The sequence below is a fragment of the Syngnathoides biaculeatus genome, chromosome 22, assembly GCF_019802595.1.
Source record: "Syngnathoides biaculeatus isolate LvHL_M chromosome 22, ASM1980259v1, whole genome shotgun sequence".
In the NCBI taxonomy this organism is placed as follows: Eukaryota; Metazoa; Chordata; class Actinopteri; order Syngnathiformes; family Syngnathidae; genus Syngnathoides; species Syngnathoides biaculeatus.
The window spans coordinates 7,047,680-7,059,958 of record NC_084661.1 but is presented as its reverse complement, the minus strand read 5'-3'; the positions used below and the strand labels follow the sequence as shown (position 1 = coordinate 7,059,958).

At 41.4% G+C, this 12,279-nt stretch overlaps 1 protein-coding gene and 1 long non-coding RNA gene across 3 annotated transcripts in view; one reads left to right on the top strand and one right to left on the bottom strand.

Moving 5' to 3' along the window:
• foxj1b (forkhead box J1b) overlaps positions 1 to 8,645 on the bottom strand; it is a 47,237-nt gene extending 38,592 nt beyond the window's left edge. For both annotated transcript variants that reach the window (XM_061810657.1, XM_061810656.1), the window contains exon 1: positions 8,506 to 8,645. The gene's annotated coding sequence lies outside the window, so the exon portion shown is untranslated. The remainder of the gene's footprint in view (positions 1 to 8,505) is intronic.
• Positions 5,016 to 8,688, top strand: LOC133495726 (uncharacterized). Its single transcript, XR_009793647.1, has 3 exons — positions 5,016 to 5,246; positions 5,386 to 5,465; positions 8,550 to 8,688. It is a non-coding gene; the product is annotated as an uncharacterized LOC133495726 (long non-coding RNA).
• The last annotated feature ends 3,591 nt before the right edge of the window (positions 8,689 to 12,279 follow it).

Below are 12,279 nucleotides of genomic sequence, written 5' to 3'. Positions count from 1 at the left end.
ACACTAACCAGTTGCTCCACCGTGCCATCTGAATTACATATATGAAACGAAATTGGATATAATGAATTATTAGCAGTTACTTCACAAAGTTCCTTTATTGCAAGTGTTTTCTGGAATATAACCCTGTGATAAAACTTTGCTTTACTGTACGACTTTACTCAACACTTTTCCCCACAGACGGAAAGTCACATCTTGAGAAATTCTAGTTAGAGGAAAAGACAGACCTCCCATTTAGTATCCACTTTTTTTGGTTTATTTCTTTTTACCTCACCTGGAAATGTGGGTGACACCTCATGCCCAGAAAAATACAGTTAAGTGGGTCACAGATGAAAGGCAAAATGGAGACCAAGCGGAGAAAAGCTTCTGAGGGAATGAGCTCAGTAGTGAAGTATGTCTCCTTGAATCGTCGGCTCTTCCGATGTAAACACAAAACAGCAGCTGTTCACAGGCAGCCAACACATAAGCACAAGCACAGGAAATAGAATACGGTCCAAAATGAACTTTCCCACCCACTTCCTTTTCTATGTGAGCTGATGATGACAGTGTGAGCTAATTTGCCAACGTTCTAGTTGCTGTGGATTTGAAGTGAATTGTCGACCATTACTACACAAACAAGCCCACTAATGAACACAACACGTTCACTCACGGGAGTATTCTGTAACAACCCAGAACTCTTAACGAAGGATGCGAAAACCCTCAGCAGCACTGACTTTTTTTTTTTTTTTAATTTAGTTGTGAGTCTTGAGTTTAATGAGTTTTGGGAATCTCGGTGGAGGCCAGGCGGCACGGCGGGTCAGTTGGTAACATGTTGGCCTCACAGTTCTGGACCTGGGTTCAATTCCAGCCACGCCTGTGTGGAGTTTGCATGTTCTCCCCGTGCCTGCATGCGTTTTCGCCGCGCATTCTGGTTTCCTCCCACATTCCCAAAACATGCAATGTTAATTGGGCACTCTAAATTGCCCCTAGGTGTGATTGTCAGTGCGGCTGAATGTGCCATGTGAAGCTGCGAAGAAAATGGATGGAGGTGGAAGCCAGAATACCCGGGGAAAATCCCGCACAAGCACATGACATTGTACCACATGTACATGCAAACACTAACAAAACAGAAATCACCACACCACACGCACACATTTTCCCAAGTCAAAAGGGTTAATTGCCCCCCCAATTTTTACATTTTCCAGTAAGAGTGTACTCACTTTTGTTGCCAGGGATTCCAAAATGATGGGCTGCGTGTTATTTTGATGTGTCAGTAAATTTACAGTGTCAAATAAACTGTACACTGTCTACTTTTACATTGCAACAAAGTGCTATTCTTCATTGTTGTCTCTTGAAAATCTAATATAAAAATGTGAAGAGTTTACTCACTTTTGTGAAATCGATATTTGAGACCCATAAAACGCCCTTTGACCTGCTTTTGTACCTCCCACGTTTAGCAATATAAGGAGCAAAAAAAAAAAAAAGATAAAATTAAGACAGACAAAACAGAACACAACAGGCAAGTTTCTTGTAAAATTGCTCAATTTAAATAAACAGGTCACGAGTCTGCTCGCTGCTCATCTGTTTTTACGGCTGTCAACGGTTACAGCAACAGTCCCAACGCTGCTGCACTTTGTGGCCGCACTGAACCTGCGACAATGGCCGTGTGCCATTCCAGCCACTCTTGTGTCCGAGATCCCGAGCGGAGCACAAAGCCGGCTTTCTTTCTTTTCCCGCGGTTGTATCAGTGCTGCCTGACTGCATGCATTAGCACCAGCCTCACCAAACAGACACACATGGGGGAGTGGGGAGTGGGAAGTGGGGAGTGGGGGTGAGGGGGAGGCATTCCCACTTCCTGTAAAGCAGCTGGATGCTGTGACTAAAATGATGTACTTTACTAGTATTCCTACTGATGTAATTGGTACACCCCCCCCAAAAAAAAAAACACACAAGCAGAACAAACCAATGAGCATGCTTTGAGGCAACCAAGGTGGGCGTTTGAATATGTTGTGAGCCAAAGGGAAACGGGCAGCCTGTAAACTAAAGATTAGCGTGCACGTTGCCATAGCAGCAGTTTCATCGGAACTGCTTTCAATTCATCCTTTCAAAGAGCAACCGGGAGGTTTTTGTAGATACAAAAGACGCATTCGCTTCAACCGCGTTACACAGAGAAGTAACGGCAATTACTGTCCCTCCCAAAATCACCTTTTTAGAAAGATTGTGGTCATAATCCAAGGTTGTCACTTGATTTGTTAAGTAAGGAAAGTTAAGTAAAGTACCTGTTGTTGTGGTTGTGTTACATTATTAGAGCTTAACAAAAACATGTACTGCATCGTCACAAGCTGGTTTGGTGCTACACCTCCAAACAATATGACAAGCGGCAAATTCTCAGTTGGCGCTGAGTGACTTGAAGTTTCTAAAAAAAAATGAAAAAAAGGCCAACTCACACTACTGTACAAAATGCTCAAGAAATATTCTCTACTCAAAAGGCTTTATTTTGGTCACTAAAGCAAATCCAACACTGCGCTGGGCAAGGAAGCCGATTTAGACCCACAGTAGTCCACCGCATTTAAAAGTGGGATGTCTGCACTGGTGTGGGAGTCACCACATCAAACTTTAATCCTGTCCAATCGAAGGAGCTTCTTCCATTTCCTTTAAAAGCGGCTCAAAAAGTATTGCATGGAGTAGCCCTATATGTGGAAGTGCAGCAAAAAGTTACACTTATCAGTGTGATATCTTGTCAATTAAAAAAAATTGTCTTCATTTTATTCTATTTTTTCATGTATCAAATTTTTTATGTATCAAGTTTCATATTTTTCTTTTTCTTCTTTTGGCAATTGCATTTGTGAAGTTAAACACTTTTTCTAAGGTCTGTGGTGACGTGACTGCGGCGGACTTTGAGGTGCACGACTGGCTCGTGATGCGTCGAAACATTTATACTTTTAATTATTTATTCATGACTTATTAAATTAGCAACATTGATATATGATAGCAACATAAGGTGAAATACCAAAAAATAACAAAAGGACGTTTAAAAACTGAAGCGGGATGCCATTTTGTTTTTTGTTTTTCCTGAAAAGTTGTCATTTTGGAGCTGCGAGGATTCCACAAAACAGCGTCGATACACAAAATATAAGTACCTGTACTCTAAAAACTGTGGTACTTTTTAGTACAAAAAATTCCTTTGTCCGCACCAGCTAGAGCTCCAATTCTGTCAATGTCACTGCAAGAGATGGCAGCACTTCGATTTTGGCGATAAAAAAAAGGGCCATTTGAAGGGCATTTCCTTTTTTTCTTTTTTACTGATACTTCAAAAATAAATTGCTATTATTGGACATGTCTGCCTCTTTCATTTTTAAGGCCAAAAATACATGAGCACTTCTAATACAAATATAAATCATCTGGATGTTGTGGGGGTGGCACGGTGTATCAGCTGGTAAAGCGTTGGCCTCACAGTTCTGAGGACCCGGGTTCGATCCCGGCCGAACCTGTGTGGTGTTTGCATGTTCTCCCTGTGCCTGCGTGGGTTTTTTACGGGCACTCCGGGTTCCTCCCACATCACGAAAATTGGAGACTCTAAATTGCCCCTAGGTGTTTTTGTGCCCCGCGATTGGCTGGCGACCAGTTCAGGGTGTACCCCGCCTCCTGCCAGGTGACGGCTGCGATAGGCTCCAGCACTCCCGCGTCCCTCGTGAAGATAAGCAGCAAATAAAATGGTTGGATGGATGTTGTGAGTTCTTGAAGCTTTTTTTTGAAGAACTTTTCATTTGCTGTCGCTTCTTGTGAAGTTCACTTTTACTACAACTTTTACTTGCGAATCACGACCCAAATTTTTTTTTTCCCGAGCAGCAGAATTAAAAAAAAAAAAAGGATGTCCGGTTAGTTGTAAGAACATGTACAACCCTGATCACGTCCACCTTCACGAATTTAGCTTGAAATTCTTGTGCCCCCAATAAAAGTGGCCCTTATTCAATGTGCAGGAACAGAAATAACGCCAGCAAAAACTCTTTCAAAGTCACACCACCTCCCTCCTGACAAGGGGGAGATTGGAACGCGTCATAATGACATTTCCAAAAGTGAATCCTCGCAAATGCGTCCAACAGCAAAAGACATTTCCAGGTGAACGAGCAGCTTGTTACACTGCAGGGTATCGGCGCCCCAAAAATCCAAACACACACATACAGTACTTCCTTTTCCAAGGTGATGAAGGCAGCTGTTCCTTTGTAACTGCTGAGTGGAACAATGGCCAATCTCCAAAACTCGACTTACTGTACATGTGAGTCAGTATGCGAGTGGCGCTCGTGTCTGCTTTGCATCAAACGCATTTTTTTGCGCTGATGTCTCCCTCGTCTGTGAGGCAGATCGACGCCCGCAGCCTTTATGAAACATTTAGTATCCCCTGCGAGGGGAATTTGTCCATTTGAGAGCCAGCAGAAAAACAGAAAATGGGTTGTACAAAACGTGAAATGAACACTTCGTACAAAATAGACCTAATGTGTGCATACTGCACAACCGCAGATAATTATGGGATTAATAAATTCAGTGTCCACGCGGCTATGTGATACATTGTCACGTTTGGCACATATGCAGTATCGTTCCATGTTCCAAATTACACAGGAAGTTGCAATAGTCCACATACACGAATGCCAAAATTGCAATAAGATTACTATTATACTGAATACTATTATGAATACTGAATACTATTGAATACTATTGAGTGAATACTATACACTCAAAATTCTTTCAAACATCAAATCAGGAATGCTGATTAAAGTTGACGACTAATTGTTTATGATGTTGAAAGTTAAGCAACACAAGATGGCCGACGTGTTCCAGTCAATGGTTTAATAAAGTACTGTGTATGGTTGTAGACAATGGTATGTAATTTATTTTAAAGACGCCGGCAAAAAAAAAAACTAAAATTATAGCAAGATGTGGCGGCACGGTCAGCTGTTAAACCATTGCCCTCACAGTTCTGAGGACCCGTGTTCGATCCCAGCCTCGCCAGTGTGGAGTTTGCATGCTCTCCCTGTGCCTGCGTGGGTTTTCTCCGGGCACTCTTGTTTTCTCCGGGCACTCTTGTTTTCTCCCACATCCCAAAAACATGCAACAATTCTCTCTCTCTCTCGTGAGGATAAGCGGCAAAGAAAATGGGCAGATAGCAAGATGTCATGTCATCAGCTCGTAGTTTTTGTAGTTATTGCACATGCAGGAAGTCCGCCTGCATGTTTGGTCATGTGACGTTCCGCCATCATTCATTTGCATCTTTGGTGAGTACTACGCCACAAAATGCCTTTATAAATTGTGTAATCTGGTGACAAATAAACAAAAACATATCTAAATGATGAATCTAGAATAAAAACCATGATTTCTCTAATGACGCCACCATAGCAATGGAATTGTGTTCAGGTAGATAAAGTCACCCTGGCAAAATCCCTATGGCGAACCCAGGTAACCAAAAGCCTCGCCCGCTGCTGCCATCGTGAGAGGTGTGTATTAACATTTTACTTAAAAATATCGGAATGGAAAATGATTGTGGTGTGTCGACAGATGGCCACACGATTGCGGTACGGCGAGATAATGTGTGTGCATGTGAGCTCAATGAGATACACACGTGGCCTTTCATAGTGCTGATCCCGCATGCTGGCGCAGTGCCTGACATCCTCTCGCCCGTCCTATCCGCCCCCGGCCCCCTTTTCCCCCACTCCAGTGGTGCAATAATCGCAGCTGTCCATCCAACCAAAAAGACAAAAACTGTCTCAGCCTGATGACATCTTTGCTTCCTCAAGCACCCTCGACAATCATCGATCGGAGTCACGTTTTTGGTCATTGACTAACAGTCCTTGGTTGGCCTTCAAGCTGTCTTTCCTGTTAATGCCACTAATATATTGCTGCAATACATTAGTTGGAGACTAAATTGCCCGTAGGTGTGATTGTGAGAGCGACTGTTGACTGTCTCCATGCACCCTTCGATTGGCTGGCAACCAGTTCCGCATGTGCCCCACCTCTTTTACGCTGATAGCTGAGATAGGCCCCAGCATACCCGCAACCCTTGTGAGGATAAGCGTCAAAGAAAACGGATGGATGGATACTGATGAGCCAGATTTTGTGCGGTGAGCATCCCACAATCATCCCTATTTCAACCGACGACATCGCCAACTAGATGTGCTTGATGTGTGACAACAGTGTTCCCACAAAGTGATGTCACGATTTTTACAGCCTGGACACACAAGCGCACTAATCCACGGATGACGCAACGCCTGGCGCGAGCCACGACCGAATGTCGTCACGGCCGACGGCAAGAGCGCGTTGGCATAATCCCGGGCTACTTTTCTACTGTACGGCCGGCTAATTGCAGATTGACCTACATCGAGTGCGTTTACGATACCGCTTCCTCTGATCGGCCTTAAGATAGGAGTTACATAAGAGTGTCTCTCTCACTAGCTTCTCGCGTTCACATAAGCAAACTGCTAGTTATCTGGCTGCTTATCTGTTGCCATGGTTATTTGTCATTTCCAGCTGATTATATTTACAGGGAGGCTTTATTGCATTTGAAGTTCTCTATTTGCGAGACACAAACAGGTATTGACCTAGTTGTTACGTTGCCCGCCACATAAAGTGAAATTGAGCAATTTAATGACATTCAATACGACAGCTGCATCAAAAATGATGCCATTTTCCTTTCGGATCAGCACTCGAGAGGTATTACATATTATTCTTGCATATTTTTCCATTCTAAAATGTTTATTTACCCTTATTGGTTGATATATTATATTACAACATACTCCGTTCCCCAATGGATGGATAAATATATGGTGGGATATAAACAATGTAATTTGGTTAACCTTTTCACCATGGCTGTGTGACTCGTAGCAGGAGAGTGTAACCTATTCGCAAGACCTGTTTTTTTTTTTTTTTTTTTTACTAAATTCAATTCTTTAAAACAAGTCATTGGCTCAGATGAACAGTTTTTGTAAAAAAAATTATTTTTAAATTAACAGCCTGTACAAAAAATGTTTCTTTTATTCAGTTTCATATTTGGCTTTTATCTTGTTTACCGTAGAGAAGCTTTTTTACAAATTAAGAGCTATTTTACAAAATGCTGTAGCTCCATTTGATTGATTTAAAATATGATGTTAACAGTAGAACCACTAACTCAATGTTATGTGTCCCCCCCACTGCCACCCTTTCCACTGCCAGCCTTCCCAGTTAACATGGATAATTGATTTGTTTAGCTGTCAATGGCTCTGATTATTGATGGCTGATATCGGCAGCTTTCACAAGTACTTAATACCTCGAAATAAGGCTGGCATTGGCCCATTTTCAATACCTGGTATCGGTACTTGGCCATCCCGACAATGGCACTCACTCTGCAGTCCCACTCCAACTTCTTTGTACAAATCAAGGCCTGTGCTCAAAATAGACACCTTCTTCCAATAATTCCATAATAATTCCTTTTCCTCTGCGCTGTAAATAAAGTAACCCTTAGCCACTATTTGAGGAAATATGGTATATATACACACTATATACTAATATATGTTATATATATATATATATATATATATATATACACACACACACACTTACATGTAAGACAATTGCAGCTTGCGGAAGACTTGGGATGCCAACAAGTATCGTACCGGGCCGATAGCTGGCTGGTACTGGGTACTGGTGAATACTGCCGATACCAGCCACCAATATTTGACACATTGGCAAATCACCATGTACGTCACGGATGAAGAATGGTCTTTGTTCACAATTAAGTCAGTGTTAATTCACATTCTATGTATCGAATGTTTTAGTGGGATCAGTACTTGGTATCAGTGAGTACTCAAGAGTCGATACTCCGACTGGTATCGGTCTGTAAATATGGAGAACCGAACATCCCAAGGTCAGACCCTTATAGATGTTTACAATAGCATCATATTGGGAGCTTTGTATGATGTTTTATTTTTGCATGCCACTAGACAAGGTAAACAAAATATTAGAAACACATTCCAGGATGATGTAATCATAATGATTTCTGTTTCATCTCTTACATTGGATCTCTGTAGTTGGTAAAACTGAACCTACAACTCACGTTTCCTTGTTTCCGGCGCATTTGGAACTCGAAGCTGCTGGAGCAAATGTTCACTTTCAGGGAACACAAGCTGAGTGGGAACATTTGCTGTTGAATTATGAAAGTCATTAGGCACGACGGACTGTGTTGCCCCCCCCCCCCCCCCCCCGTGTGCGACTAATACCCTGACAGGTGGCACACACACGCATGTTTTATTGTTATTTGAGCTCAGCAGATCTCTCACACTCGGAACAAGTGAGAAACGGGCTCTTAGTGCAAGAGCAAACTGTATCGAGGAAATTGGTTATATCCATTCGTCCCTTTTCCAGACCACAGCACCAACCAATCAGCACACAGACAAGACAACTATTCGCACTGACTGAGTGGGCACCCCAAGACACTGAAAGCAGGAATGTCAGAAAACTGAACCCCTAGACTATCATTGGCTGGGAAATAAGGTTAATACATACATGCAGGGATGGATGGAATGATGATGGATCTTTTCCCCCTGCAGATTGGTGACGTCATCCATGTAAACTGAGGACACCGAAGGCTTCTTCTGCTTTTTAGTGTGCTGCAATGACATCTAGTGGTTGCAAAACACATACACACTTTCTTTTTCATCTGGGGTGGAGAACTGAAATGGAAATGAGCAGTAAAGCATGAAGAATCCTGCAGTCTTTTGGGTTGGTGACATCAACATGATGACAGTGACCCGACAACCTGCAAGCACCATAGGAACAAGGCAACACAAAGCTTTAAGGATGTCACCACAAAAGTGTCGCACGGTGTCAAAAGATAAAGGTGGCTCAATGAGGTCACAAGGTAAGGCTTCATGAGGTTTGACCATGTAAGTGTAGTGTGTTAACCCTTACGTACCGTATGGTTTTTGACATCTGACAGCAGCAAATCTACCTGCAAGGGCAGAATTTGATTACCTTTCTAAAGTGGGTCAAAATACACAAGAATGAAGAGAGTTTCAAGTCATTCTTTTGTACAAGCAGTACAAAGAAGTCTCTGGGTGATACTTAACCCATGTATGGTCGTACGAGTGTGCTAAACCAAGGAAAATGAAGGGAAACTTGAAACTGTGAAACCTAACGAGCCAAAAATGTGGGTATTGTGTTTAGGGATAAAGGTAATAGTTTTAAGAGAACTTTAAATTGTCCCAATTGCTATCTTTGTTGTGCCACATTTTCATGTTCCCTTGGAAAACTTGCTCCTGTTGGTCTATGGAGGGTCATGGGGAATTTCCAAAGAGTAAAGTGTATTTTTACGCCGTTCACAGAGGAGCTTGCAACTGCAAAGTAGAAAATAAAAACAGGTTCCCTTGTCTCTGAAAATGTTCTTAAGGATTAATCATCCATTCTCCACTGACAGTTAAACTATTTTGAAAAGCTTCTTAGTTCATAAATTGATATACGATATTCCCCCGCTATGTCCCAGTTCACCGATTGTGGATTCAGTGTGTTGCAAATTGGAATGGATGCTTTATGATTTTGTGGCAAAAATAAATGCCTCTTAGCTTAAAACACTACAGTGTTGAAACAAAAACACAAGAAAGAAAATCATTGAGTATACATTACAATGAATAAAACCCGCATGTGCAGTAAAACTTTGCATTACTGCCAGTTTAAGAGTTTAAAAGGTGTTTAAGAGGATAGAAAGTGTTGATAAGAGTATGGTAGCAGTTGATTGGATTGTGGTGAAGATTAATAAGAGTCTGGGGAGGTTTATATAGCTTTGAAATATTTATAAATAAAATAAATAGATAATGTGGTCACCACTTCCCACATTTCACCTATTACAGTGCAATCCTTGATCAGCTCCGAAAATCCAAAAAAGTGAAGCATCCTTGTTCCTATGCGCGAGGTCTCGATTCAAGGATTCACTGGTTCAAATTGGGCCTTGATGATTGGTTCAAAGTCAACAGTGTACTTCTGGAATATTCTAAGCGATTTATAAATTAGGGGGAGTCTTGAAAACATGCAACATTAGGCTAGAACTTTAGTGGAGGTTACAGTTTACCTTCAAGCAACATTAATCACACATGCTTTCTATAATATTGTCTTAATGGTCTTAAAAGCAAAAGTTACTGAAGATGTAGTGGTACACATACTTGACTTTGGTGCGGGCAGCAGAGGTTCAATTCCCACTCAATGATGGTGTTGATATGTTCCCTTTGACTGATTGGTGTAATCTGCCTTTTGCTATTTTAACTGGGATAGGATCCAGCATTCTTGCAACCCTTGTAAGGATAAGTGCCTTAGAAAATGAAAATTATTTTAAAACATATGTTAAATATATATTTTTTTTATTAGTGAACTATTTTTGGTACAGCACAGTACATTCCAAAGGACTATCTTGAATTGAATTGAATGTTGGAGGGAACATATGTGTTTAAAAAAAAAAAAATACAGCATATTCCTTTTATAATGGCAGCACGGTGGAATAGTGTATCAGCTGGAAAGTGTTGGCCTCACAGTTCTGAGGTCCCGGGTTCAATCCCAGACTCGCCTGTGTGGAGTTTGCATCTTCTCCCCGTGCCTGCATGGGTTTTGTCGGGGACACTCCGTTTTCCTCCCACATCCCAAAAACATGCAATATTAATTGGACACTCTAAATTGCCCCTAGGTGTGATTGTGAGTGCGGCTGTTTGTCTCGATGTACCCTGCGATTGGCTGGCAACAAGTTCAAGGTGTACCCCGCCTCCTGCCCTTTGACAGCTGGGAAAGGCTCCAGCACTCCCGCGACCCTTGTTAGGATAAGTAGCAAAGAAAATGAATGGATGGATGTGAAATAAAAGATGATAACTGCCTGTTCAAATCTGCGTACATACTGTAATTTTGCACTTCGGAGACCATCATCAGGTTGTATTTGAACATTCTCCTTGCTTACAAGTTTTTAGTTAATTGGATCTCTCATTCTCATAGTACTCTTCCTGTCACTGTTCAACTAAAAAGTATATATTTTTTTGACAACTTGCTTGCTGACAACTCTCCAAGTGCCTTAATTTTTTACCTACGTTCAAAACACATGTGCCCAAAGTCAGCTGGGATAAACTCCAGCTCAGCCACAACCCGATTGAAGATAAACTGTTTAGAAAATAAATGGACAATAGCGTCGGTAAAAGCTTTGAATACTTTCTGCATGCTCTTTAAATAATTGGCAGAGCTTCTAGAGCAGTGGGTTACCATTTCAGTTATGAATTTGATCCCTAGCAGAACAAATACTGGATCTGAGAGTAGATTCCTTTGAAAACCTGATGCTAATTTATCCCGGAGAAACACGTCACTGAACAGCTCCTGAACAGACCGACCGAACGACCGCGGCAGTTTGAAGCAACATGGATCAAAAGGAGCACCAAGAACGAGGAAATCTGATAGTTTCTTGGGAAGACACGAGAAACAGGAGAGGACGCTCCAATGAAGTCATCCTGACCAAGATAGCACTAGGTCATTGCGGCTTTGAGGAAGTTGTTAGCAAATTATAGGAAAACATACCCGAGGTTTACTTCATGGGCACTTTATTCTTGAGGCTGAAGGAAAAAACTAAAGACATTTTTTTTTTTGCTTTTGAATGAAGTCACTGCCTTATTCTGGGATGTTTATCACCCTGGTTGGAAGACTGTCGCATTACATTGAATTACACTCAAGACAAAGAACAGACACATTGTGGAAAAAAAAAAAAAATTAGAGTGCTGTATTCATTTATTATTTTTATTTGGCAGTACCACCACTGGATAAAACCCCAAAAATTCATCAGTCACAGTCTTGTCATGGTGACAATATACTGTAGGATTTGGCATTTAAGATAAAGGAGTGTAAGTAGTAGAAAATTCTCCTTTGTTTTCTTTAATGGAATGGAATGCATTTGGGGAAAACTATATTGTGAGGGGGGGGGGAGTGATCTCATGACAAGAAAGCCACATTCTTTATGAATAAATATAGTGTGGCAAAAAGTATTGTCAGCCACCAATTGTGCAAGTTCTCCTCCTTAAAAAGATGATAAAAGCCTGTAATTTTCAGTAAACCACATGTATGAGAGACAAAAGCCCCCTCATTTAGATGTACTGTCATTAAACAATAAAAGGTTTAATTGTTAAAAAAAGAAAAAGAGTGTATTTTAGTCATTGAAAAATGGTGGTGAAGTGGTACACTGCCCTAACTTTGGTGTAGGCAGCATGGATTCACTTCCCAGTTAGTGATTGCGAGTGCGAATGGTTGTCTGTGTCTATATGTGCC